At 36.5% G+C, this 26,578-nt stretch overlaps 1 protein-coding gene across 5 annotated transcripts in view; it reads left to right on the top strand.

Moving 5' to 3' along the window:
• The window catches only part of BBX (bobby sox homolog (Drosophila)), a 284,645-nt gene that overhangs the window by 3,144 nt on the left and 254,923 nt on the right, over nucleotides 1-26,578 (top strand). For all 5 annotated transcript variants that reach the window (XM_008588833.1, XM_008588813.1, XM_008588839.1 and 2 more), the window contains exon 2: nucleotides 1,089-1,160. The gene's annotated coding sequence lies outside the window, so the exon portion shown is untranslated. The remainder of the gene's footprint in view (nucleotides 1-1,088; nucleotides 1,161-26,578) is intronic.

The following is a 26,578-nucleotide window of genomic DNA, read 5'->3' as shown; positions in this document are numbered from 1 at the left end:
TGGCAGCGCCGGGCCGGGCGGCGGCGGTGCCTCCCTGGGGGGCAGCGGAGGCAGAGGCAGTGGCGGCGGGATCTTCGCCGGGGCCCGCGGGAGGAGGAGGAGGGGGAGAAGGAGGAGGGGAAGGAGGAAGAGGAGGAGGCGTTTTCTGTCCAGACCGCCGCCAGTTCGAGCGGGCACGGGCACAGGGACACCCCACTCGTTGCTCCTCGGTTATGGAAAGGTGTTTAGCAGACTTTCACGCCCGGAGTGTGGGATTTGCACTTCATTTTTTTTTTCTTCCCCCTCTTCCCCAAAGCAAGATGGACTCTTATTCCCTTTCTCTTTCTCCCTTTGCCTCTGCCTCTGTCTTGTCAGCCTTTAAGATCGACATTTTGTACAAGATGCAAAGTTGATGGTGACCAGCAACAAAGCCGGGGTGGGATCCCTCACTCCCTTCCTCCCTGTTTCCTAGCTCCCCCCACCCGGACCTCGCAGACCTGGTGGTCCCGCACTTGCCGCCGTGGGCTCTGGTGAATGTGTTCTGCCCGGTCGGTTCCGATCTCCAATCTCGAGACTGTGACCGGGCCGGGCGTTTGGGAGACGGCTGTGGCCGCCCAGGTCTGCAGGGCTGAGGGCTGAGATACCTGGACCCGCTGCCGCCGCGGTGGCACCTCTTACTGGTTCCAGGGCACCGAGAGGCTCTGGCTACCTATTGATCTCTATGATTTGGTTACTGGTGTTATTTGTCCTGGGGACGATGATCACTTGTGCAAGTTGATGAATGATCACGGTGTGGGTTTTGCGTTTGCAGAATGGATCAACTTTCTGCTTTGTACATACGGGGAGTAGGAAGCAACGGTGCTGGAGACACCCTGGAATGCTTGCTGGGCTGCCCCCTCAGTCTCTGCCTTTTGAATATGGGAGCTTCTTTGCTTTTCCTGCCCCTACAGTTCTGGCATGGGGGTGGGGTAGAGAAAGGGGACCGGTTGGCGGGGGAGCTGGACTCCTGGGTTTCAGTGTCCTTCCTTCCTAGATGTTACAGGACTTGGGATTCTACTATTGTAAACCCCTATCATACTAATGATGTGCCTTTATTTGATACTTTATAGGACACTATCGTATGACAAAGGCTTTGCTGCAGTTCATCTTCCTCCCTGTGTACTTTCCATTTGTTTTCCTGGGTAAGTATGCAAACTCTTCATAAAGAGAAGCTAGATGGCTGTTAGTAATGACAAAAGGGTCCTAATTGATCACATAGGAAGGTACTTTATTGGGGTTTCAACACTCCAGGAACCTTGTCTCATTGAGTTTCCGACAGGAGGAGTTAATTTATGATTCTTAGTGTTTTTAATTCAGCTACTGGTTACTATTATTTTAAGATAGTTTAAATGTTCATTCACATTCACCTGCAGATAAGCATCATTTAAAAACTTATTTTCAAATAGACATTTTAATTGATGATGAAATTTTACACAGAGTTGAAGGCCTAGTAAATTTAATGCGAGACAATGCTATGAAAAGATTGCAGTTATGAATGGAGAGAATTATTAAAAACCCAAGGAAGCATTGTTCAGGAGCCTTCCCTAACTAAAGTGACTGATATTTGTTTACTCTCTCCCAGATTCTCTTTCTTGAGTAACCTATGGTGTTTATAACAGTCACTTTTGGGTTGGGGAAGGAAGGATTGAGCAGTGTAGTAAATATAGCATTTAGTGCACTAGGTTGATTCAAAATTGATCCTAATTTCCTTCAAAATTTATGTATTTGGAGAAATTAAGAACACTTTAGTAGTCTGTATATGCAGTAAACAGTGACTTTTAGTTCTAAGTGCCTTTTTCAGATGTATGCCTCCCAAGTGGAAAAATCTGCAAATTATGTGTGGAACAGTAAGTGTCTGTGAAGTTTGTCTGTGAGAGGTAACTAGTGTAGGTGAAAACTGACGATTTATGGAACTTTTGAAAGCAGCACAGTAAGCCCAAACTGCAGAAAACCAGCTTGCAAATTTGCCCCTCCATTGGAAAGGAACACCCCAGGTACTCTGAGTTGCTGATATGTTAAGGAAATTAGTTGTACTAAATTGTGTAAATCAGCTATGGTGCTTTGTAATATTACCATAATGAATTTGGAGATTGTATTTTGTGAATGAAAATGGACTTGAACTCAGTTTTCCATGAAAGAAAACTCAGGGACCTTGTGTGTTTCGTTTTCTGACTTGTTGGGATATTGTGTACATTAACAAAGTGTTGTCTTAGTATGAGGAGGAATTGAATTTGAATGCCAGGCCTTTTTTGGTAGTCTCCATCTGGTAACAAAATATACTTTGACATTACTGAGGACTTCAGATGATCTATATAATGTAAGTTCTGCGTCCAACATTTTTATGGAATATAAATATTGCATTACTGCTGATAATTAGGTGGTTTGTTCAGTTGTAGATCTCAGAATATGTCACATACATAACAGGCCAATTGGAGTGGTTGGAATGAGGTGGTTCTATAAGATGGATTTAGAGCACACCAGAATATGTGGATTTCAGTGTCTGATTTTTTTAAAGCTTGTTTGGAAGAGAAGTTTTTCATCTTTGAACATATGGCAAGAGTATTCAAGATGCATTCCTGATTACTAAATAATACCACATTCATACATGTGAGACATTATTTTGTTCACTGCAGCAAACTTTTAATGTTACTTCTTTCCCCATGGAAATAGAGTTAGCCAATTCAAAAATTAATATGGGAATCAGTAATTTCCAGAATAAAAGCAGTCCAATAACCTCTTGCCTTTTTTTGAGATATCAAATGACTGCTTCTTTGAAACAGTATTTTCAAGAACAGTTTTAATCAGCAAAGTAGTTTTGATAGTGTAAAACTTGTAATAGTGATCTAAAAGTCACCTTGACAATGAATTACCAGTTATTTGCATCTAAAATGTATTTATTAGATTTGAGGCTTACTAATCAAAATAAGAATTTAAAAAAGTTTTTGCTTCTCCATTGGTAAGAGTTTCCAAATTTCCCATTTTATTATTCTGTATAACTCTATTAAGTTCTGAAACTGAAGCCTTCATTTGTGTTTCACATCTAATGCTAGGTATTGAAAAGTTGCTCATCTATGTTTCCTTTTGCTGCATGTCTGGAGGTACTATTCCAGTTTTAGGAAGAATCTTCCATTAGAGACTTGGATTTTTAAAAAGTTTCAAACTTGCAACTTAAAAAAAAAATACCTAAGTATACAAATAAAAAAAAATAAAAGTTCCAGGTTTAAGAATTTGTGAGATAGCTTTTCTTTTAATGTGTTTTGAAAAGTGTGTGTATATATATCATCTTTGACTTTATAGACCTGATCTTTATACTTGATCCATAGACAGAGATTTGTGTAGACAGTGAATTTAGAACATAGCTTTTTTTTTTTTTCCTGTTTTTGTCTTTTTTCGTGTCCGGCAACGGATCACAACCCTCAGTGTCGCGCCTGTACCGGACCGGGACCGGCAACGGGATCGGCAACGGGATCGCAACCCTCGGGGCTGTGCCCGCACCTCGCTCAGCCAGTGAGCGGAAACCAGTCTGTATGTGGGATCCGAACCCTTGGCGGGAGCACCGCTGTGCTCCCAAGCGGCGCACTGTAGCAGTGCGCCACCGGGCCGGCCCCAGAACATAGCTTTGAGTGAAAGCTAGGATGTGCATATAATTATGGTTGGCCTGGGCTGTAAGTAACTATGTAATTGATAAGGTTTTCTATATATGTACTTAAAAAAAAAAAAAAAAGAAGGAACAGCAGATATAAAAATAAAGTGGCACAATTCATGAAAATTTAACTCAGTGGCTAAAGTATTTATGAAACCATATTTTTCAGTGTAATTACAATTTCTAATTATTAGTCACAACCAGCATACTTAAGGTATATGTTTTCCTACATTTCATAAAGAGTAAGAGCCATATTTTTATGTGGGTCTTGCATGAATATCAATTACATTTACATTAGAAACCTTTAATAGGAATAATAAAAGTTTCACAGCTCAACCCTATTTAGAAAAAGACTTGTTGAAAATAGGCTCATTACAGTTGTGCCTGTTTTTGTTGTAGTAAAGGAAAGCCCTGAAATTACCATTGTCTTACAAAAGTGCATAAAATGTTTACATTTGTGGTATTTAAGGGTTCTAAATTGCTAAATTTAGGCAATTAATTTTGATATATTGCATCACCACCAGTGTGGCCTACTTATATTTTAGAAGATTTAAACTTAAGGAGGTGTATAACTTAAGAAGACACTTTTTTTGAACTTGTAGTTTGAAGCCCACCTCATTTTTAACATTTTACCACTGAAGACACCTTTTAACATGGGTCTGAGTGGTATCTTTTCTTTGTTTTTATTCAGATTCCTTCTTGTCACTGTGGAATGAAAACACACCCAACTTCAGCAAAAACATTGTAATTTCACTGGTTTGTGTTTATCATGCGGCTCAGGTAGTTAAAATGCAGGCGGTCCTCAGGCTACACTTTGAGAAACAGTGCTCTGAAGGTAGTGAGTGAAGACAGATGCTAAGATTGAATGGAGATTCTTCCATCTTGAAGATTTTGTGACTATAATTCAGTCAGTGGATTTGTACTACCTCAAAGGCAGTCATTACATACTGTGTCGAACTGTAGGTATTTCTATATTTTGAGTCATACCTGAGGAAAGCACTTTTTGATTACAGCTTCACCCACCATTCATACGTGATCATATTATCCTTTAGAAGGCAGTTATAGTTACTTGAAATGCCAGTGCATCATTCTAAAACTGTGGAGGTACACCCAGAAAATCCTCATGTATTAATGGGGATTGTTTTCCTTTTTTTTTCCAAATAAAAAGATAAGGTAAGAATTGAAATAAGTGCCAGTTACATGAAGGAATGCAAAAGAAGGCAAGCCAGTAAAGAATTCTATCTAAAGTATATATAAATAGAAGATGAGAGAATGAAGGAATGAAAGACTTAAAGGATTAAGTGTAGACCATGAAGCATTGACACACTCACCAAAATATAAACTTAGTAGTTAAAATATATGTCAGTTCAAGGTGAAATAACTTTAAATAGTGAGGAGGTTGTATTAAAATACAAAGAAAAAGTTAATAAGAATGAGTTTGATTTTTATGAAAAATCTTAGAAAAATTAAAAGTCTTGTAAGATGTTGATTAAGTAATTAAATTAGTAGTTAAACATAGTCCTAAGGTGAAAAGGTTAGAGATTTAAACAGAAGTTCCTGGAATGGAATAACTGAGATCCTAAAAAGGACATACAAGTTTGTATTTTTTGTAAAAGTAATAACTAAAAGACTAATAATTTATTTCAAAGAAGTAGTAAGAATGAGGGTAAAAATTGTTTAAAACAGCTGTATTTCTCAAATGCTTTTGATTGAGATATAAAAAAATAAAAAACCTTTTATATCCCAATCCACATGAAAGAACTGAAACAAAAGTTTCCTGAAACAGTACAAAGTGCAGTGCCCTCTGATATTTTTTGTTTCTGTCTAATTTTTATAAATCTAATCTGTTTCAAGCTATTTTATTAAACAAAATATACTGGGTATCATCCATTAAATAGTTTTTATGACTTATAGTTTGGAAAACACCAACCTTGAGTGTTTGCTAAACACGGAGGTCACTAGGCCCCATCTCCAGATCAGATACAGTGTTTCTGGTGTGGGGCCCAGGAATCTAGATTCTAGCTAGTATAGCAGGTGATTCTGAAGCAGATGCGAGGTCCTCTGTTGTACTTTGAGAAACTTATCTACAAGGGACAGATGGATAAAGATTGAATGGGACTCATTCTCTGAACTTGGGGTTAGACTTCATTGATTTTTGAGGTCTTTTCCAGCTTCTCATTCTGTGGCTATATTTCAGTCAGCATGTTTGTAATACAGAGAGGGCCCTCACCACCCTCCAGATATTCCTGTAGTAGCACGTGTAGTGCAAGGAGCAGAGGATTTGTGGCCAGAGAGCCGTAGGTTCTTCTCCTGTTGCTTCTGTTCCTCACTAGCTGTGGGACTTTGAGCATGTCACTTAACATCTCTTCATTTTCCATTATTATATGTGTCAAATGGGCATATTAATATTTACCATGCAATAATATGAGAATTATACAAGACAGTGTGCATAATGACCCTTATCCATAGTCAGCACTCAATATATAGTGTCTGTTTTTATAGTTCTCTCTCACTTCACCCTAATCCCCACTGTTTGACATTTCTCAAAACTGTGCCTTTTAATTTTTCTTTTCCCTAAAGTAATTCCCAACTCTAATATCATGAAACACTGGTGCATTTTTAACTAGAAGTGAAGTGTTGGACAAGTAATTCGTTAGGGAAGGAAATAATAAGAATAACCAGAGGAGAAAATAAAAGAAAAGCAAAGCTGAAGCATACCAGAGTAAAGTACAGTGCTTCTTCAAGTTTGGGGAATGATTTCCCACCTCTTTAAAAAGGCATAACAGAACAGGAGAATAGTTCTTTTCATATTTCTAGGTGGTTAGTTGAAAACACTGGACATTCTCTCTGGTGACTTTGATACGTATTAGAGTATCTTAGGAAATCTGTTCTCAAACTTTCTTCAGTCAAGACACAAGTGACTGATGTTTATGCATGGAATGTTATGATTTCCCTGGTTAATAAACATAGATAAATTATGCTATGGGTTTTATAGGTATTTCACAATGTGATAAAGCCACTCCTTTTCTTATTGAGAAAGGATTTAAGAATGCAAGTGAGATTGCGGTTATCATAATGAAAACCTTGAATGTACTCATACACACACGTTAAATCGTTTGTAAACTGTGGTACTTTAACTGTTCTATTATAATTACTTGGGGCACTATTCATAAACAATTAAAACTTACCCTGTGTCAAGACAGGAAGATTGAGAAATGTTAAATGTGTAATGCTTAAAAAAGAAAAGCAAGCTGAGAAGAATGGGAGATGCACCAAATCCCTGAAATCTCAAACAGTGTGAAAACCAAAAGCTAGAGAAAATGCAACTTGTGGTTTGCAAATGCAAAGAAAGTACAAGACTACAGATAACAGGGTTCTAAAACAGTATAGTGTTACTCAAATAAATACACATTGCCTATAACATAGAAATTTACTTTTAAGTAGTCCCAACAATCATTTAATTTATCTGAATAAACTAAAATTAAGTAACTTTTGCATTTCTTAACTTTTAAGGTTATATTTTGCCAGGAACATGTTCTCAGTTTGCTAAGTTTTAATTTGTCATATCTTTTTGATCTTCAGTAAATTAATAAGCTCTGTACATTTTGAAAATGTCTTTGTACTTGGATATGTAATAGTATTGGAAATAGATTCACAATCTTTTATCTGAAAAGCTCCGAAAAACTGAAAGGTTTTTTTTTTCCTCCAAAAGTTTGGCATCAAAACTCATTTGTTAGCAAAACCCAACCCAAACTGTTGTAGGTCTGTTTAAAGTAGTTTTCAAGCCACTTAGGATATTCATGTATTTTACTGTAGAAATAGTAATATTTGTTGGTTGATTGATTGATTATTGTTATCCTAGATCTAGCTAGGAATGTTACATGATATGTGCAGTATGCACCGTTTTACCTTTTTAAAACCCACAAAAATCTTAATCCTGAAGCACATCTAGACCTAAGGATTTTAAGTAAGGGATTGTGATCCTATTAGATTTTTAGTCCACAGAGTGAAATTACCTGACATTTCTATCCCTTTAACCCAATAAAAATTCTTTTGCTAATAATTTTGATCTCTAATCCATCTGAACATTTTGAATTCATTGCAAGCTGGCAAATCATGAAAGATTTCTTAACATTATATGTTAACTCAAACTATCTCTTGAAACCCTGTGGCTCCAAATATACGGGTATGAGGCATGAGAGGGTAATAAAGTCAGATTGGTGAAATGGTAGTTAACATTATTTGTACCACCGAAGTTGAGCAGAGTGAAAGGCTTCTAGATAAGGAAAGCTTAAACACACGCACACACACACACACACAGAGGTTGGTTAGTTCACATTTCAGTGAACCTCATGTATTACATTTTGACCGTGTGATTCCATTGTTCTTGTAGTTTTTAGTTGTATTTAACAAACACACACTAAAATCTACATAACATTTGAAACCTCTAGCATGTTGAACATTTCTTGTATAACACTGAACAAAATTCAGGCTACTTTTATAGTTTACTGTTATTAGAGGTTTCATGAAGGGGTTTTATTGTAACTTGCATGTGTTTCTTTCCATCTATCAGAAAAATAGAAATAGAAAGTGTTTTCTGCAAATTTGGTTTATTCTTAGATGAGAATGTTTTCAGGTTGTGTTGTTTTATAGAGGTTCTAGAAACCTTTATTTTTAATAATTAATTATGGGGCCGGCCCGGTGGCGCACTGGATAGTGCGCCGCTTGGGAAGCGTGGCGGTGCTCCCGCCCGAGGGTTCGGATCCCACATACAGACCGGTTCCCGCTCACTGGCTGAGCGAGGCGCGGGAGCAACGCCGAGGGTTGCGATCCCGTTGCCTGTCCCCGGTCCGGTATGGGGGCAACACTGAGGGTTGCGATCCATTGCCAGACACGGAAAAAAGACAAAAAAAAAAAAAAAATAATAATAATAATAATAATAATTAATTATGAAATATTAAGATCTTTCCTTTTAATGTCCTGTAAAACCACTGTATAGGAAAATGAAAAGTATGTCATGGAGAAGACTCTGTATGTCACTAGGAATAAAAGCTGTATCTGGTTTATTGTTACGGTAAGACTTAAATCAGTCTTCATTTGGTATAGACTGCAACTGTTAATGCTAAAGAACTGTTTATTGATACAACTTTACTTATTGACATGACTACATTCCTTCATGTAGGAAAGCCACAGATTGAGTAATTCAGTGGGAGTCTTATTAGCAATGCTGATTCTTTTAATATTAAAAAATGCTGAGTTTTTCATCTCTTGGTGTACCTCTCAAAATTCACCCAAGTGTAGAGTTGTCATTGACTACAAAGGGAATGTGGTGGAGCATGGAAGAAAATGAGAAAATAATTCTCTACATCCAGCTGTCAAACTTTGATTATCTTTTGAGTTACTGAATCTATAATTTTCTTTTTTTTCCTCTCTCTCCCTTTTTAATTCTTTCTATTCCCACCCATTCTTCCTTCCCTTCCTCTCTCCCTCTCTCCCTCTTTTCCTTTCTTCCCCTTCTCCATTCCCCACCCTTTTCATCTCTCTCTTTCTGTACTCCTCTTTTTCTCTCTCAGCCTATTGTACTATTGAGAGTAATGTGCATCTGTGATACACCTACAGATATTTTAGAATGGGAATATGGAGTTGAACTTCCTTTTTTTCTTACTTTGATTTGAGTCCTTTTAGTATTTATCACTACCCATGTAATAAAATTGTTGATAAATGAGTTTGAGACTTACACACTTCCCTACATATAAATGTCAATTAGGAAGGGTGTATGAGGAACCTTTTACAGGTCTACGTGAAATAAAGGCACCTGTTGAATTATGAAATACATTGAAGTAATCTTATCCAAGTATTTTTGGATTTTAAGGTGATAGAATGACTACTCAGTTTAATTTATACTTCTGGGAAAGGTGAATGCAGTTTTTAAAAGGATTTCTCAAATAGTATTTTGCTTTGGGAAGAATGATAATTTGGACTGAGAGCCTCCTTATGAGGCACACGTTTTATTTTTATTACTTTATTTTTCACAACAACGTTCTGGTGAGATGTACCCTATTTTAATGATGAGGAAACTAAGTCTTGGGTTAAATGTCTTGCCTGAGGTCATGGAGGTAGTAAGTTATTAGGCCTGTCTTAGACCACCTGCCTACAGTGCCACAGTTGTCTCCAAGGACATTTTCTGTTTCTACCTGTCATTAGGGCCACATCCCAGGAATTTAGAAATGAAAGGTTTGGAGTGACTTTCAGCTAAGAATTCCCCCCAATTTTTCTTTTCCCCACAAGAGAAATCTTTATTTGGGAGTGATAAGGTGGGAACTTTGTTCTTTTTCACTTCTAAGGTAGTTTGATGAAAAAGTCTCTGATCTGGGGCCAGTTGTAAATTTTCATCTGTGAGGTTACTGTCAACTGTCAAGACTAAATCAGCCTAAAACTTAGTTTACAAATTGATATTTAGTCACCTTTCTTTCTGGTTGGTATATCTATTATAGAAATGTCTATATTAACTGTTATTTTTAATATTTATTAATTACTCTGGTACATAAATAGAAATCATTTGTTTTTTCATGAGAATTGGGTTTTCCTTGCTGAATATTTTGTAACATTTGTGCTCGGGTACTTTTTCATACTTAATCAGTGAATATATATTTTACTAGAGGAATTTATTTAACAAAATAACATAGATAGTATTATAAAATAGTTTTCAGATATTTTCTTTGAAAGAAGATTCAATATTAGTGGAAAAGTTAATAAGCAGATTCATGGCCTTCAATTCAGAGCATTTGATGAAACATGAATTAGGTATAGTGTCAAGCAAAAGCTCTAATTCATCAGTTTTGGAAGTGGTTTAAGGGTTCTTTTGATTTATTTTACTTCTGCTGTGATAAGTAGAAGAGATTTTATAAATTACACATTTGTATACAAGTAGCAAATCACTTAGAAAATGCAAAGTAACATGTTACTTTTTTGTACTAAGATCCCTATTCATCTGAAATTAAATTCTTTTATCTTTGCAAATTCAGCAAGGTCAGAGCCTAATTCAGATATAGAAGATTGAAAGTTCATCAGTTTTTTTTAAGTGTCTTTTTTTTCTCCCTGATCCATGAAACACGTAAATAGGATGTTTATCTATTTTAGCAAAGTAGCTTTTGTGGATGATGATTTTATTAAGAGAGTGCTTTTCTGGCATTGTTTTAGCTGAATGATTATTTACTAAAGGTGCTGGGCTTCCATTTGTTGTGTTTTATTCCCTCACAATAAACCGCTTTCATAGTGTTCTCATTTAAGTAGGTTGGTAAACTGAATTAGTTTAAGTTTTATAGCATTTGACATCATTTGTTTTCTTGGGTCATGTTCAAAGAACAACTTTTCCAAACTATAGAATTTGGTCAAGTGTTGGTGAGATTTGGTAACAGAAACTCTTATCAATTTAATACAGTGTTCATGGATTGAGTGCCTACAGCATATTGGTCTTGACTTACACTTGGGAATATAAAGATGAATATGTCCTCAAAGTAAAAATGTTCTACTGGCTAGAAAAGGTCAGTAGATGTAAATATCTATCATATAAATTAATCTGTGCTAATTGTTCTAGTAGATACGGTGTCAAATAGTACTGAGTATATACCAGTGAAAAACTGGCAATTCCAGCATAGGAGCTAGACATGGAAATATGGGGAAAATTTCTTGCTGTGGCACTATGTTTGTTCTAATTGCCATTAAGATTGTAAAACTGATTTGGCTCAAGCACTAGAGTGAATTTTAGAAATCAGGCTTCTAACCCTAATTTCGCTTATTAAATATTGGTGCATCCTTTTGGCTTCTGGTTTATTTAAAAGGACACTGACATTTTTTGGATAAAGCTCTCAATTTATCCAGCAGAGCTAATCAGCCAGCCCTTAAAGCTTTCAATTTATATTATAGTTATATTTCAGTCAAGTGTTTAGGACTTTCTTTTTATTTATTGCTATTAATGTTCTAGTCTATAACGACAACATAATTGAACCAAAAGAAAGTGTTTGACTATATAACTTCTCAGAAAAGATCCTACATATACTAAATAATGTTAAAAGCAAATTTAATAGAGTAGTAAGTTTGAGCTAGATGTACAGGGGTTGAAACAGATACCAATAAAAATATTATAAACTACTGTAGCTAATACTTTTATTTAAATAAATTATACTAATTAGGAGTACATTGTTAAGATTTATAGCCCAAGTATTAACATAGCATGGAATTCTTAAGGTTTTAAACATGAGAGGTTATAGATTATAATTTATGCTCAATGCTTCCATCAAGCAGTTTTCAGAAATTACAGTTGCAATTTCTCTTGTGGTTTAGTAAGCCGTGGGCTGGAGGGCACCCATGAATTTGGTCCTTCTCTTCTTTTATGCGTAGTGATCTGGGTCTGTTCTTTTAATCATAACTTTTGTATTTATTACATCTCAGAATTTATGTATTTTCACTCAGATTTATTTGTGGCCCTCTTTTGGCTGGTCATTTCTGGACATCAGCCCAGTGTAGATTAAAACTTTGTTTCTAACATATTGTGCTCAGTGTTCCAGAAGCCAAACGTGGGTGCTTTAATAACAAACAAATACATTCATAAGTGAAATCATAAAGAAGAGCTGACCTGGGAAAATATTTCTCCATAAGCTCACAACATCGATAATGACCCTAATGTTTAGATTAAAGCAGCAAAGAGGAACAGAGACACATAGAATTATAACTAATGAGTCTTTCTTCCGTTTCTTCTCTTGGTGCTGTTTGGCATCATGAAAGTACAACCATTCGGATCTCATTTACCAGTCTTCATGGTAATAATGTACTTCTTTTTAAGTTTTGTATGTGGACATGCATTCTCATCTTATTTGGAATTATACATGCTTAGACCCGAAGAAGATGTTCAGAATTTGTTGTAAGACTGGGGTTTTGTTTTATGTTAATACTTCCCTACATATAATCTTTGCACGAAAAAGGCAAATCTGTACAAGTTTTCTGTAACTTGAAAAGTCTTGAGGAATGGGATCACAGGTGAGCACAGAGTTACCCACGTGGGGACTTAGTCTCACACACAGTGATAAGTTTACTGCACAAGGAACTGTGACCATGAATCCATTGTTAGTTGTTTTCTCTGATTTTTTTCAATGTGACCTTAATGTCATTCCTGATACATATTTAAAATACAACTTAGTGGTTTTCAAGTCTGATGCATAATTCTTAAGAATTAGGATCATCTGTACTTTTCTTCATTAGATGTTTTCCTGAAAAGATTTGACTTAGTTTTTCAAAATGGAACTATATATTTTTATTGACATATTATAATTTTAGAATGCTACATATTTATTTCTAATTGATCTTTAGTTAGCAGTGGCTACTGGTTTTACAGATGGAAATTTTACTATTCCCACGTCTCTGTATTAAGTAATCAGTGATCTGTAAAGTACACATAGGGGAGCTGTGTAAAGGAACACGTACTAATCATTTTGTGGAGAGGAGCAATGTTTGGTAAAGCAAATAATTACTCTCTATCATCTCTGTTTGGTAATTGTGGGTTCCATATATTGAATTGTCTTTATTTTATGCAACATGTATTTATTGAATATCCATAATGTATAAAGCTGGGTTAGGAATTTTGGGCTTAGTAGAATAAAAAGACAATGTCTCTGGTCTCAGGATGTTTCTAATATAATAATGGCACACATGCACCAAATGTGAAGTAGAAAGTAAAAGTGCCTTGATATCCATGGGATACAGGGATGGTGAATATAGGGCGATAGATGATTAGGGAGGGGAAATTGGGATGGACTTGAACTTTGAACTTTGGTTGTCTAGCTAAATGTCCAGAAATCCTCAAAAAATACTTACTTCAGTCAGAGAGAAAATGGACTCAGTGGAAGTCCCAGGCTAACTCCATCTGGGCCAAACACCTCACCTTATGTGTGTGATTATCCTAGCCATGGACTTTTTAATGCTATTCCCTTCATAGAATTTGAGCATTTATCCTCAATATAGGTACATTTATTTATAAATTATGTATTGGCCTATTAATATAAATAGCTTAGAAATTTAAAAAGTTAAGATAAATTGAATTTTTTTAAAATTATAACGTTTTCCTCTCATCTACTCGAAGTGGACTATCTTATTCATGTTTTGGGGCTTGAGAACCCAACTTTGGAGACCACTGGTCAAAATTGGGCTGTGTCACACCAAGTTTAGGTAAGTTCCATGATATCAGGGACTTTGTTTTGTTTACTACTGTATTCCCAGCACCTAGAACATGGTAGGAGCTCAATAGATACTAGTAAGTGAATGTGCAGAATTATGCTGGTTGGTAAGGATGAGGACATCTAGCTCAGCATAAGAGATCTGGTAAGAATAGTGCCAAGTTTTGTTCATTACTATGTCTTCCATGACTATAAAAGTGCCTGCTATATAGGAGGGACTCAGTAAATATTAGCTGGCTGCATGGATGTATGGACAGTGTGTAGCTGAGCATGAGGGATCTGGCAGAAACCATAGATTCATGGGCATGAAAAGCTAAGTTCCAGGAGGTCCCCTAAGGCAGGATCGTGTATGGAAATAGACTATAAGTAGGCAGAAAGATTCAGCCCATAGGGGTCCAAGTGTGAGCAAGAACATCTCTGAGGAATGGCTTTGGTGACCTCAGATCTTAAAGCAAAAAGTGTAAGTAAGATCTTAAGTAGTAAGATCTGGATTGCACTCATCTTTGTACCCCCAGCTGTAGGATGTAATATAGTAGGTGTCTGATCAATTTTTTTTTAATTGAATTGCTCAGTTTTATACTATATATGAGGTATAAGAGGCCCTCAGCGTACAGAAGTGGATCAGCATCAAGATCAGAGTCCTGTAAATGAATCCTGCCTGGAATGAAGCAAAGCCAGCAATTCTGGGATTACATCATCTGCAGATATGTTTTTAAACCCTGGCAGTGTTGCCTGTACTGAGGTGCTCTAGTGACTAAAACTGCCAAATCACATTGTTTGTTTATTTATGGGTCATTGTTGACATACTTTTATTGACATATTATCAATCAAGAATGTGGTGTTTATGATTGACTTTTCATATATGTTGTTATCCTGTTTTTTCTTCTCCCATCACTAAAGCTGGGACATGTCATGGATTCACCCCAGCCTATACTGTTATAATTAAGACTGAATTTATTTACAAATAAATAAAACAAGGTAGTTTACATTTTCTTTCCTATTTTTTTGGAATTTTCTTATTCAGACTTCCTTTTTTAAAAGATGGTAAAAATTTTAGTTTTGTGGTTATAAAATAAACCTGTCATGCATTTAATTAGTGTCATCTGTGTTAGGAAGAACAAACGTTTCCTCCCTAGGAGCAGCTATGGCTTTAGCTCTCTCCTTTAGAAGCTGGTTACATGCAGGCATCCTTCTTTGGCTCTGCCACGTTGGTCAAGACAGATACCTCCTTTTCAGTTCAGTCTCATTTAGGGCATGTTTATTTAGAGCAGTTTCACATCTGCACAATTAATAAATTACTCTCCTCTAATTTGCATTTCTGATATATTGTAGTAAACATAGGAAGTTCCCCTTTGTGAAAGACAGCCTACACCTGCAAAGACAGCCTGGTCTGCCCAAGCTTCCCAGAGTTGAATACAAATTTCTTTAGAGAGCCTTACTGCATCTTTGGCATGGTCTCCAAATAAAGGCTTGAACAATTAAGGCTTCTTTATTCTCATCCTGGTAATCTTTAAATTATCAAATCTTTATTGCAAGGCTGTCACTCTTAAAGGGACAGTGATGTCTTACAATGTTATTTCATTATCTTAATTGTTCTTTATAACCATGCTGTGAGGTAGATAGTAGGGTGTCATTATTCCCATATTGCAGATGAAGAAACAGGCTCAAATTTGTTAAGTGGCCTGACTCAGGTCACTGGGTTTGCATGAGCTTCCCTGAGACCAGAACCCTGTTATTCTGGCCACTTCTCTGGAGAACTGCCCCCGTGCAGTACAGAATTTCTCTCTTTTGATCTAAGATTTTTTTTCCCTCTTATTTTCAACCTGATAAGTTATTGTAAATTCCTGAGACAGCAATGACATTGAAAATATGATTGTTTAATTGTTCATGCCTTGTGGGCTACAAAATATCAGTGAAATGGGCCTTACATTTCTGCTGTACTTAAACCTATTCGTGCATTTAAATAAGTGTTCTAAGATCATGTGGAAAGACTGTGAATTTGACTTAACTTTCTTTTACAGCTTGTGATGGTAAACTAAATACAAAGGGACCACATACTAACGAAGAATGAGCTTTGAAGTATATACTGGGATTTTTAAGTGAGATTTAGATTATGTTATTGGGGCCATTTTTTTCCCTGTAAGACATACGTATTTCTGAAATTACAATGAAAATTAACTGGAAAATATGATTTGATTTCTAGATATCTGCACTGCTTCTATTTCTGGAACACATTCACATAATAATTTGATATCAACTGATGTTTTCAAACAATGAAGGAAAGTGCTAAGGTTTTTTTTTTTTTCTTTTTAAATTTAAAATGCATTTTAATTTGGCACTGTGTAGAAGGGGGAGGTTTTATACGCCAGTTAGAAAAGCCAATATAATACTTCTGCCAACTATAAAAAAGATATCTCTATCCAAAAGTTATATTAGGATCAATTATTCAATTAATATTTTACATAATAGAAAGGTTTTATTTATTAGGATCTTATCTCAAAGTTCCCCAAGAGTAAAGAGGTCTAGTAATTATTTTACTGTGGTAGAAGGATAAAAGATTGATAATATTAGAACTCCAGAACCTTTTTTATTTAAATAATTTATTTAGAATGTTTACTTTTATAGATTCCTTTTATTCCAAGTTAATTTTTATAATTTGTATTTGAGTGTTTGTATCAAGTTTGGGACAAGGTATACTATTGATGGCAAAGAAAAGGTTTGTTGAAGAATTGCAATTTGAAAGAAACCAGAGCATGTGTTTATTGAAGAAAGCATATAAAGATGGAAGTGGTTAGAAACTATGAACTTTCTCTTTAGTATGGCTTTTCATTTAAAGTGGAGTATGAAAATAAAAATCTTTAGGATAATTAGGTAGAGTTCCCGTCCACCCTCAGTTTTTAAGCAGCAGTGTCAACTATGAATCTCGTGGTCACACTCTGCTTTCTACCTCACAACAACCCTGTAAAGTAAGAATCATCATCTCTCTTTTAGATGAGAGAACTGAGTCTCAGAGTCTTGGCAGCTTGCCTAAGGTAATTCTTCTGGTAAACGGTGGAGTTCGCATTTCATCCCAGCTTATTCTGTCTACCAAAGCCACATTTATAATCACTTCCTCCCTTATCCTGTCTCTTGTGCTTCTTACCACTCCTTAGTGCATGGACCCAATTGTAAGCTAGGGTTTAAAGCCTAGGGTTTAAAGCATGGCCTTCTAGCTCAGGATAAAATGGTCTTTTCTCTATTTGTCTTCCTATATTGTCAAGCACATCGCCATATACACAGTTGTTCCTCAGTAACATTTCTTTAAGCCTTCCAAGCATATGGTAAAATTCCAAAGTTAAAAAAGTTTGCATTATGTAGAGATGAGATATCTGTGATTTTTTAAAAAATAATTGTGCCACAGTATAAAAAAGAAAATAGTTTTGGATTCAGATAAACCCAAAGACGATAATAGAATTTTAGCTCTAAAAGGGATACTGCAGATGATCTTGGAGTAGTATAATCCATCATTTTGAATTTGAAGGAAGCAAGGCCCAGATTAAGGAACTAGGATCCAGGCTGTTCCAAGAGGCAGAGCTGGAATCAAGAAGTAAGACTTGTAGTTTGGTCTTTTGCTATAGAAATCTGCTTAGCTCAAAATGATGTAGAAAAGATTTTTAGCCAATTAATGGTGGTTAAAATGATTAAAGAACTAAAATGAGATGTATTGTTAGAATAAAGCTATATGTAATACATTATACATATTAACTCTGAAATTATTTTATTATCTTACTAATTTATTTAGTGGTATAATATGATTTTGGTAGCTTAACAGATAATAAACTGAAACATGGCTTTGGTGTAGCTCTCTGCGTCCACTGAACACAGAGCAAGAATTTGCAAAACAATGACACATTGTTAAATGGCATGCCAGTTTATCAAATGTCCTTAAGCTTATTAGTCTGATTTTAAGAAAAACCATCCTAGTCTCACAGCTGCTCATTCTAATCTTAAGCAAAAGAGCCTTTAAATGTTATTCTAGGGCTGTTAGATTTTGTTCTGTCCAGGAAAGTATAAATCACTCATAGCTGTTGATCAGGAGAAAAGTTTGTAAAATCATAGCAGATTTAGTTGTGAAAAAGTGATTTAACTGATGTGTATATACTGTGACGCCTCATGGTGGCCTTAAGAAACTACTATAGTGAAATACACTGACCACATACCTTGTCACTGTGACTGAATCCACTCAAATGTATATGGACTAAACATTGCTGAGTTAAGACTCCAGATGATATTTTCAAAGATGATGTTTTAATGTTTCACTTGGGAGAAGATAATCTCTGCTCTGCAGTTCAGGGAGGAAGCCTGGTATGCCTTATCAGAGTTCTGCTCCTGGGAGTTCACCTGGAGAATAGCCATTATCCAGCCCCAAACTTCCAGGGCATGACAGCCAGGTAGTCTGGGCAGCTGTTACCCTATTCTGCTCTTTAGTGTAAATTAGAAAAAAGGCACCCCTTTCTTGAGATACTTAATTTCCAAATGTTGGGAAATTGTCAGAATAGATTGATTTTGTTAGAGCAAGACAGTTTACTGCCCTCTGGTAGGAAATTGTCATCATAAATACACAGATCTATGTTCTGTGACATGAATGGCGCCCCCTAGGGTTGTGTATAACACAGCTTGCACAGAGGTATGCAGAGACCCTGCAGGCCTTGGAAGTCATGTCTTTAGACATCAGATATTTAAAAATCACATCTAGGAATCTGTAAATATAGTTTGTGAATAAAAACTGCTAGTTATTTAGGAAATCATTATTTTAAAAGTTATAAACATAATAAAAGTTAAATTAAAAGAATAGATAATGGAGACATTTCTTCACCTCTGCAGTGTACTGACAAAAGGTTCTACATTCTATTATTCTACTCTTGGCCCAACCAATTTAATATACTTTCAGAGTTATTCTGTCTTTTACAGTCTGATTAAAGAAGAAAATTTTCTGACCTTTATGAAGGAGCTTTTCTTTATTAAATGGATGTACTAAAAGAGTTCACAATGCCTTTAAACATCCACCTCTTTTATCCGTCATTATAAGTTAATTGTCATATCATATAAGTGCAACTGGATGGGATTTTTAAATTACCAACAATTGGCAACCTGTGATGAGTTAAGATTACGAAAGGAAAAATGAACATTTTATAAATCTTAAGTGTCAGCTAAATGGAAATAAAAACTTTTAATTTTTGTGGGAGAATGGTGATAGCAGATCAGTACCTTATGTTTAGTTGGGAGCAGAAGGTTTTGGAATGCTGCTTGTCTAACTCTAGGCTGGTTGTTTGGGCGACTGAAGACTATACAAATTTAGTTCCTTACATATTTGGAAAGATAGTAATGCCTTCTTTATCTTTGTGCTAGTCCATGGAATTATTTTCTCAACAAGAGCAATAACTACCTTTCTTACTCTTTTTTAAGGAGTGGCAGTTGGTGGAATATTCAGCAGGAAATTATTATCTAGTGTGTGGCTTGGGTAGTCTGTGGTGCCCCTCTGGTCTAGTTTAGGTCTTTCCCAATAGGTAGTGATGATGCTTTAAGTAGTTAAAACCACAGTTGTTGTGCTGGGCTTTCAATCAGCTCGGTGACATGATTGTAAAACTCGGGGCTCCAAGCAAATATTTTGAAATGGTGCTCTCTTTCCAATCCTCCTCAAAGTTTGGTGGAAGGGATAGTAAAATGTTGCTGGTTTGTAAAAGAAAAAGTGCTTGTTTATAGTAGCTCAAAGGTGGTAATCCTTAACCCTTTACTTTTATTTAGGTCCCACTGCCTGACAAGCAGTTTTCCTACACCATAATATCTAACCTGTCCTGAGCTTTCCTTGTTCCTAGCTCAGAGCAGACTGATTAGATGATGTTTGTTTGAATCAGCACACTTTTCTGTGCCTTATGAAAATCAGCTCTATTGAGACCTACTTGGGAGCCACTGACAATACATGTTTTGATTCCTTAACTCTTTAGACTTTGCCAAGATGTCACTTCTCTAGTCAATCCTGCCCATAAATTATCAGTTGTTTTATTTGTACTCATGTCATAATTTTAGGAAATTTTAGTGTGGATAACTTAAGGACCATAGTTTTTAAAGCTCATTGTCAGAACACTGGTTATTTGCTTAGTTTTGGCTATATAAAACTCAGATTTTTTAGATTCCATGATACACAGAACCACATGATTAAGTAAATCAGTATCAAGTGGTTTTAGTGACATCTTTTTAGGGATGCATCATCTTATCTTACATGAGTTGGAAATAATTACTGCAAGAAACTCGTATTAGAAGCTCATGTCCTCAAATTTTTATTAACTTCTTTTTAGTTTATGGAAAGGGTTGGGACTTCTGAGTTAAACAACAAAAAAACACATATTTTATCTTTATAAAATTCATAGTTATAATATTAATGCACGAGAAATTTTTTTGTTAAATATGTTTTATTATTTTGAAACGTATGAATTAGGTATTTGATGCTGATACTTAGGACCTGAAAATCTATCTTACTTCATTATAAATGTGATATAGTTGTTGTATCTGTATTAATTATATGGTTCTTTTATCCCACCAACTTTTCCTATATTTTCAGAAGGAAAAGTAATTATATTGATTGTCTGGCTAGGCTAAGGCCTGGAATCCTCACAGCGCCAATTGAAGAGTTCTTAATCCTGTTCGTGAAGCCAAATGTAAAGCTACTCAACCACAACTATGCCAGTTGTGGTGCTATTTTACCTGCTGGTAATCCTGCACCAACTGGGCCAATTGTTGAGCTAAGGCTGGGTCTGGAGCCCACAGACCTCTCAAGCCCGTTCACAGACTGGGTAACAAACCCCTCACATTGCCAGGCTGGGTCTGGAGCCCACAGACCCCTCAAGCCCGTTCACAGACTGGGTCACAAACCCCTCACATTGCCAGGCTGGGTCCCCAGACCCCTTCACACAGGTCTATGAGTTCAGTAACCGGCCAAAGAGTACCTGGAACCATAGGTTGGAAAGGATGGCTGCACTGGGCAAACGCCCAAGGCCAACGCCCACCCGCCTGCTTCACCAAACTCTCTTTGTCTCTTTTTCTCTCTGAAGAACACAAGAATAGCAACAAAAACTAAAAAGAGACATTGGTGTAGCACCAACTCCACACACACGCATGCATGCATGCACGCGCGCGCGCACACACACACACACACACACACACACACACACACACACAGAATTTGCTTACAAAGGATGCTGAACCACACCTGACTGGACCCGAAGTGAGGGCCCTGACCAAACTATTCTATTTTCCCAACATTGATTTACTGAGTAAATTCTTACATAACCAGTTTCTGTTATGGTCTATTAACATAGATGCTCTGCTGCTAGTTTATTTATTCTGACTTGTGAGTAATGAATATTTTAGGTAAACTTCATAATATTCAAGATAGTTTGAAAAATTAATCAATGCTTATTGCCTTGCTTTAAAAAATGTATAAGAGCTATTCAAGTAACAGTTATCTAAACGAGCTGTATTTTATATTATAATGAGATAGTACTAGAAAAATATTTCCTAGACCACATGAAATAAAACTCAAACATTCTCAAATTTTTTTTGTTTTTGTTTTTGAAGACTTATAGCAGTGAATCTTAGCAATAGTCAGAATGATGGCATAAATTGTAGTTATACTGTAGAACTTTAAGAAAAATTTGAAAGAATTTATGATGGTTCTAAAACTGTATATTTGGTAAAGTAATGGTATTAGTGACCATTCACTAAATACCTGTTTAATAAATGAAATTATTGAACTTCATCTTATTTGTATAGGTGATGATCGTGCCTTACATGACTTGACAGTACCAAGTTCAGTATCAATAAGTAAATGGGCATTCATGGATGAATGAAATGTAAGGCTGAATTTAGACTTTTGCAGGTCCTTTTGACCATATAATTTTAAGATCTTATCAGATCTCTCTGAGATTCTCATGGAACCTATCTCAATTGGTTTTCTTTTTGTTTTATATTTATCTTACCTTTCAAGAAATGAATAAACTGGCAAGAAATATATTGTGCCTCTGTTGTTAGATGTGTTCAGTGTATTTTGTTTATGGTGTGTTCATTTGTTTATTCATAAGTGTGTTATATGATCTTATATTTACAATCATTTATGAATGAAAAAAAGCGAGGTTTAAAAAATAAGTGGTTTTTCTTGAGGGGGGAGATGCTGATAATGGATAATAGTGTACCCTTAAAGATAAATCAGAACATTATTTAAATAATAAAAGAATTGTAGCTTTTATTAAACAAACATTTATTTAGTTCATACTACGGGCTAGGCTCCATTCTATTCTCTGGACTATAGTGATAATAATAATAAAATGGTTAAAAATACTGCCTTTATGGAATATACTTTCCTGTTGGGAAAAAACAGATAATAAATAAAATAAGTAAGCTGTATGGTGTGTTAGATGGTTGTACATTATAGGAAAAATCAAGAGAAGGCAAGAGAGCAGAGGTTGCACTCTCCAGGATAGTTTGGGATTAGGTAGGGGTCAAACTCTATTAGGAATTGTACGAGCCTCGGAGGGATGTGTACAAAGAAGGTAAGCATGATGCTGACCTCAGGGATGCCCTGTCCTCTTCCATACCTGTGTGTCTTTTTCTGCACTGTTTATAGAGTGCCTCTGGCACTCTTGGAGACATTCCTGTTCAGCATGAAAGGTGGTACAGAAGTTTGTACATGATGACAGGCTTTTAGGAATCTACTATTATGCTTGGAAGAAGGTGCCTGGTACTCTGGATGGTTTTCTCTGTAGTTGGCAGAATTAGGGGCAAACCACATACATTCCTTGCAGCTGAAGTACTCTCTCATGCTTCCCTTAAGACTTTTCCTTGAAATTCCCAATAGCAGTTAAGTGAGCTAGTAAGTAGACCTTTTGTATGGAGAAGTGTGTCTTAAGCAAGTATGGTGTTCTTAATTGGCTTTTAAAGAAAGTACTGAATGAGGGCTGGCTAGTTAGCTCGGTTGGTTAGAGTGTGGTGTTGGTAACACCAAGGTCAAGGGTTTGGATCCCCATCCAGACCAGCTGCAAAAAATGAAAATAAAAAATACTGGATGGGAGGAAAGGTATTTAGTTTTTAAAATAATTTGCAGGGAACCAAGACAAGGGAGAAGAGTAGTGTTGAACAGATATTTTCTTTTCAAAAATTCTTATAGGAAAAAATACTCTCTTCTCTTTCACCCCCCACGCTTTCACTTATAGATTCATCTATTAATTTTTTCAGTGTATATGTATAGAGCATCTACTGTGTTCTAGGCAACATGAATGTTACAAAATGGATAAGGGTAGATAAGGTATATCCCTGCTTACAAGGAGTGCATAGAGCAGAAAGGGAGAGGAAGTACAGAAATAACTTTCTTATGAGACCTTAATGAGATAATGCAAAGAAAAGAATCTAGCACATGCTTGGGTATAGTATACCCAAACACCTGTGAATACTTGTGTTGCCTCTTGGATAAGGTGATTAGTCATTCAGGAGAGGTACAGACAGTATGGCAAAGGAGGTCAGATGAGGGAGCAGTAACGTGTGACTCCATTTGTAGGGAGGTCTTCATGGAAATTTGAAATGGGCCTTGAAGATTGAATAGGATTTGGGCACCGCCCCCAACCCCCAGCCTCGCCCTTAGGCATGGGGAGATTACCCTATTTGGTTTTGTATTTTTAGCAGGTAGTATGGGATAGGCTGTCAATAAATATTTGTTGGATGAATAAACAAGGGGAAAGGACAGTCTTGGTGAGGGGAAAACCGTACGCAAGGACATGCCAGAAACTGGGAAGCACATGGGAGTTTAGGGGCTCCAGCGGTGATTCAGTTCAGCTGAAGAAAGGGATAGTGCAAGGGAAATGTGGCTTCTAAGCAAGGTCGGTGTCAGATCCTGGGGGCTGTCATTGCCAGGCCAAGCAGTGGAGGGTTATTAATGTAGGCTTGGTAGCCTGCACTGGTGGCATTGGAGCAGGGGCTGGGTGGCAGTAGCCTCAGGTGAGGAGACTATTGCAGCAGCACAGCTGGAATTGATTAGGAACTCATCTAGGGTGGCCATAGGGACTGTAGAGACAGTGTGTGGAGCCAAGAGATATTTTAAGAGGCTGAATTGACAGCACACTAACGTGCTTCTACTGTAGCTCAGTAGAATGATTTTTGAATGCCTCCTTTTGCTATAATGTCTTTTTGAGAAAATAAAAGCATCAAATCAAATTTGCTGGAACAACTTTTCTGAGAGTTTAGCATTATCTAAGTAAGTCATTCTCCCAAGAGCCCTTACAAATATTATGAAAGAAAAAAAAAAGTTTGTATTAATGTTTGGGTAATTTACAGCAGAGTTCGGTTTTTATGTAGTATAAATATATTTTTATAGTTCTTTTGGGCCCTTTGTATATTCTGTGTTGTAAACACACTCCCCCTCCCCCGGAAGGAGAGAGGAAATACAGAAATAACCACCTATCAGTTACTTATTTGATGCTGCATCTTGGATTAGTAATGTAGCCCAGTGATAACGATTTGTTGATTTTCATGTGAAAATTCTTTATGATCGTCAGTTTTGTAAAGTGGTTTCCAAGAAAGCATTTTTGAGTTAGTTTTTCTCTTTTAAAGAAAGATGTAGAATAGTAATACTGTTTAAGTTTTATTTAGTACAATATATTTTAGTTAGGAAAAGCATTCTTTAGAAAAGCCATATCAGCCTTTGCCTTCACTTCTAGCACAGAAGTGTAAGACTAAGAAGAGATAATATAAAAATGTAATACATATGATCCTTTTCTCACAGCATCACAGACCTCATTAATATACTAGTGTGTAAGGTATATAGTCCTGAAAATGGATAAACCCAGATTCCAGCCCTGGCTTTTGCAGTACTGAAGTGAATAACCTGTGCCAGACACGTTATTTCATCAGGCCTCAGTTTTCTCATCTATGAAGTAAGAGGCTGGTCTGGAACGATCAGGAACTCCTTCTGGGATTGATTCCCTATGGCTCTGTCCTGCTAGAGCCACAAGGGAAAGAATCTTCCTTAAACATTGACAAATTGTGATATTTTCAAATTCAAATTATTTGATATTCTTCACAAGTTCCTGACTCATATTTTTTTCATCAAGGAGGCTGAAAGACCCCATGTTTACTTTAGTTGTAGAACATTGAGCTTTTCTGAGCAGAATGCATGGCACATGGATGATACCCCAATAAATAATTGCAAGGTTTCTTTTAGCTGTGAGAGACATTAGTGTGTTTAGAGATTACTCTTGGAGTTGGTTTGATAAGCAGTTGAAACAACTTCTACTGTATTCAGAAGTAAACTCTTGAATGGATGATCACAGAAACTATTAACGTTCACTGAACGAACATTTATTGAGGTCCTGCCATTTGCCTGGAAGTCATGGTATTAAGCCCCAGGAATATAAATTAAGTAAAAATAGGTACTCCGACCAGCTTCTATTATAGTAGGAAAAACAGACATTAGGGACTTTTACAAATAAGTTTTACTCTAGTATTACAAATGGAAAAGTGTGAAATTGAGTAACTGTCCTCTAAATCATTGTAAAAAGTAAAATTGTGTTTTAAAAAATGTCCAAGTCAGTAAAAGTACTTGGGAAAACAAAACAAAACAGGACTCATCCCAACCCTCCTTCAACTAAAGCTTATTTCTTTTAAGATGATGAATTCTCATCTGTTTTTCTTCATATTTCCCTCGTTCAGGTCTGAAGAACAGGGACATCTCAGCTAGTCTCAACAACCATGACTAAAAGGCAGAAAGATATGCAATCTCTTGTGACATTGCCGCTCCAATTATATAGGATTTATAGATCAAAGCCATTTTTGGTCGTTTTTGCTGACATAGCAAAGACCTAATTTTACCCACCCTTGTACTTCAATTTGACTTCGTAAGTAAAAAACTTGATTTCAAAAATTTTATTTTGGAGTAACAGAGTGACTTCAGGTTGGTAAGGATCTGCTAAATTTTCTGAAATTGAACGTACTACTCAGTAGTGAAAAGTTTGGCTGATTTGGTGTTTAGACATCCTGTTGAAATGAACGATGAAATTTCTCATTGCGTTATACTGATGGATTTAACCATTTTTATAAATTCCTCTGTTTTTATAATAATAATTGTTACTAGTTATTGAGCATTGTGCACAGGACAATGTGTGATAGGTATATTTTATCTTTACAATAAGACTGTGATAGATATTATTCCCCATTTTGTCTGTGAAGAACCTAATACTTCAGGAGATTAAATATCTTATCCTTGTAGCTATTTCTGTACTTCTGGATTTGAATTCTGGTCATTATGACTCTAGAGTCTAAGTCAGTGACCAATCTGTCATTTTCCCCCCTGCTCCCAAGTAATTATGGCTAAAATCCAGGCCCCTGCTTTTTAATGCATGGTCTAAAGAACAGATTGAGTGGGGCCGGCCCGGTGGCGCACTGGATAGTGCGCCGCTTGGGAAGCGCGGCGGAGCTCCCACCCGAGGGTTCGGATCCCACATACAGACCGGTTCCCGCTCACTGGCTGAGCGAGGCGCGGGAGCAACACCGAGGGTTGCGATCCCGTTGCCTGTCCCCGGTCCGGTACGGGGGCAACACTGAGGGTCGCGATCCGTTGCCGGACACGGAAAAAGACAAAAAGACAAAAAAAAAAAAAAAAAAAAAA

This window comes from Galeopterus variegatus, unplaced genomic scaffold (assembly GCF_000696425.1).
Source record: "Galeopterus variegatus unplaced genomic scaffold, G_variegatus-3.0.2 Scaffold132, whole genome shotgun sequence".
Lineage (NCBI taxonomy): Eukaryota > Metazoa > Chordata > Mammalia > Dermoptera > Cynocephalidae > Galeopterus > Galeopterus variegatus.
Note: the sequence above shows the minus strand (reverse complement) of the source record. Positions and strands in the feature narration are given on the sequence as shown.